The sequence below is a fragment of the Chinchilla lanigera genome, unplaced genomic scaffold (assembly GCF_000276665.1).
Source record: "Chinchilla lanigera isolate Chin_1 unplaced genomic scaffold, ChiLan1.0 scaffold00006, whole genome shotgun sequence".
In the NCBI taxonomy this organism is placed as follows: Eukaryota; Metazoa; Chordata; class Mammalia; order Rodentia; family Chinchillidae; genus Chinchilla; species Chinchilla lanigera.
This window is the reverse complement of record NW_004955407.1, coordinates 28,673,869-28,677,650: the sequence shown is the minus strand read 5'-3', so window position 1 is coordinate 28,677,650 and position 3,782 is coordinate 28,673,869.

Here is a 3,782-nt window from a genome sequence, read left to right as displayed (position 1 = left end):
TTTGGTTTTTTTGGTTTTTCTCCGGTACCGGGAACCGAACTCACGACCTTGCGCTTGCCAGGCAGGCGCTTTGCCGCTGAGCTAAATCCCCAGCCCCTAAGACCTCATGTATTCATGGATTGGAGGAACTATTATTGTGAAAATGGCTATATTACCAAAAACATTCTTCACTGCACTAGAAAAAAATCCTAAAATTCATATGGAATCAGAAAATACACAAACTACTCAATAGCGCTGAGTGCGTGAGCAAAAGAGTGATGCTAGAAGCATCACAACACTGGATCTAACATACTGAAAAGTAACAGTAATACAAACAACGTGGTACTGGCACAAAAACAGGCAAAATCAACCAGTGAAGAGAGAAGAAACAAAGCTATGCGTCTACATCCATCTCATTTTTAACAGGCCAAACCATATACTGGAGAAAACACAGCCTCTTTAACAAATGGTGCTGGGAAAACTGGATATCCACTCGCAAAAGACTGAAACTAGATCCCTCTCTCTCACCCTCTACCAAAATCAAATCAAAGCAGATAAGAGACCTAGACATAAAATCAGAAACTTTGAAATTGCTGGAAGGTAACATAGGGGAAACACTTGAACCCATAAGCAAAAACTTCCTGAATAGCACAGGAGATAATGTCAAGAATCAACAAATTAAAAAGCTCTGCAAACCAGGCAAACAACAGGGAAAAGAGGCAGTCTATACAATGAAAGTCTCTGCTAGCTACTCTTCTGCTGATAGATTAATCACTAGAATCTATAAAGAATTAAAAACCCCATTAAAAATGAGCAAATGAACTGAATAGTACTTCTCAAAAAAAGTAGAAATGGCCACCAAATATATGAAAAAAATGCTCAACATCTTTAGCCATTAAGGTAAATTACAACTACTCTGAGATTTCTCAAAAAATTAAAACTAGAAATACCATTTGATCTAGCTCTACCCCCCAAAATTAAAGACAGAATACTATAGTGATACTGTATATCCCTGTTTATAGTAGTACAAATCACAACAGCTAAGCTATGGAAACAGCCTACGAGTGCACGAATGGATTTCTCAGAATGTGGCACATACAAAATGGGAATATTATTCATGCATAGAGAAGAATGAAATTGTGTCATTTGCAGGAAAATGAATGGAACTAAAGACCAGCATGTAATGCCAAATAATCCACATTCACCTAAATAAACAGATTCGAGAATGATAGGAAATTAGAAGACAGACCTGTATAAAGGGTGAAAGGGGTGGGGGAATGGAGGAAAAGAGAGGGGAGGTAATGGGACTTAAAATGAGCAAGGTAAGTTTCCTGCATGTATCAATCCCCCAAAACTTCATTAGGTATTACTAACATGTTCTAATAAAAAAAAATTTAAAGACCAAGTGTCAATATAAATTACAATACATATGCATCATTGAAACAAAAATGGAAACAAAAGCCTTCAGAAAAACCACCTAGATTTACTCAATATACCTCAATTAAACGACTCCAGGTAGAGTAATTAACCCTCTATCAGCAAAAGAGTAGCAGAGATTTCCTCTCATTGTGTAGACTGCCTCTTTACTCTGTTGTTTGCCTTGTTATGCCCAGCCTTTTAATTTGTTGATTCTTGACATTATCTTCTGTCCTAGTCAGGAAGTTTTGCTTATGGGTTCTAATTTTACAGAGAAGGTTTTTGGGGGAGAGGGACAAAACTTTTTGAACTAAGGATTCCTTGATTCTCTGAAAATGCACAGTTCACCTTAGAAAACACTGTAAGCTGATAGATGAGGCCAGGAATTTTGGTGTGGCATCCCAACCTTGTTACTGTAAGAGATTTCACAGGTAGGGAGGGAAGGTCGAACTTTGGGCTAAGCTAATAAGCATACGATGTCACACCTTCTCCATGCCCTATTTTCCAGACAGATAGCAGGAAGGTTCAGTGCTTAAATCAGGAAACATATTCTACACAAGGTTAAATTCTTCCAGCACCAGAAGAAAATGGCTCACACCTGTCAGGCCATACCTCAGTAATTAGTTTCATATACAACAAGTCTTACTTTGTACTGCAACGAATAGGCAATCACTTTATCATTACCAGTACTGATTTATCACAGGTAGAAAACTCTTGGTTTTCTCAAAATGTTAAAACATGAGACAGTTATTTAAAATATATTTTTAAAAATAAATAGTAATATGTATTACCCTCAAAACATTTTCAAATTATATCTACAGTACTGGCAAAAAAGGGTACTCTCCCAATACATGGATGTTTATATACATACTTCATACATGTATGACAACTAATGAAATATATGCTCTAAAACACACAAAAGCTGAAAGAAGTCCAAAGAGAAAGCCTAATTTTTTTTCTGGTGCACAGCCCCAAGTGTGTGTTTCCCACTGTGACAATTATACAGGTAAGCTCCTCATCTATATACCCCTCACTGTATCATACTTGCGTCACTCACTTCTAAAACAGAGGTCTTCAAATGGTCAGTTCAGTGAGACAATGTCACTCTTTTCAGATTTGCCAAACTCAGGACAAAAATGAGAGGAGAAAAATCAATTTCTCAGGTTCACAAAGACCAGCTTGGATGGGTTCCATATAACAAACAGGTTGTTGCAAACACAGGTAATGCATCTATAAATTACCTTGTACTGAGTGTTTATTTTTAAAGTCCTCAATATAGCCGAAATGTTGAAACTCCTCAAAAGTAGTCAATGAAAATAAAGTATCTCATTATGTGGTTAAACTTTACCCAGGTTAAGGATCACAGCCTATCATTTACTGACTCAGCACACCACATGAAATCATTGGTGACTTCAAAATTAAATGTAAGAACAAACTTAACTTTCAGGTTATGCCTTTCCAAAAGAGTAAGTACCAACTGGCAATTACTCTGTGTACTTCAGTTATTAACACCAGGAACTAGTGTTAGGAATAACAGGGAGGAGCTATCACTCAAAGAAACTGGGTTATCTTTTGTGGGTGCTACTGCAAGGACCACAGCCCTCCTCTTTCTCCAAAGCAATGCACCCTGCCCAGAGCATGCTGGTCTCTAGCCAAGACAGACTCAGAAGCCAACCCACCTGCCCTACAATGTCCCTGACCCAGCTCTTCTTTCCTGCCATCTAACTTACAGACCTTTGAAAGTATAATGTTTACAACTCCTCACTCTGCAGAGACAGAGAATGGGAATTCATACCAAGCATTTTTAACTGCTCTATTATTCTGCTTTCAGTTAGTATCCACTAAATGCACAAGACAGAGACCCTGCAGCAGTGTGCACAGCAGATATTACGAAAACATTTATGTTTGAGAATAAAGAAATGAGCCTCACAGAAAATCAGACCAAAATGAACTGTATCTGAGCTGCAGAAAGCCTGTTTGAACACCTAAAGCCTGTTTGGATTCCATTCAACTCCAGCAAAAGCAGCTCCTATACCCTCACTCTAGAGCTGCAAGTGGTTCACCACCACGCACTTGTGGCCTTTTCATCCTGCCACCAGCTGGGTCACTAGTTACCGCAAATTCTAAGGCTCCACAGGCTTGTTCCGGCAGTTTTCAGGGACAGGTCACCTCATGGCTTCCTGGCCAACTTATAGATTTGCTACCCTTGGCAAGACAGATCCCAAGCCCTATGAGCTGCACCTGAGAGATGCTACAGAACTGGGTATAAAACAGCACCCAGGAGGACTTCTCTAAGAAGCATCAGTCTCCCTTTAAGCAGTCCGAATGCAGCATACACCATGACTGATGCTGCTCACACTCCCGCAGCCATGCCCATACATCCCATT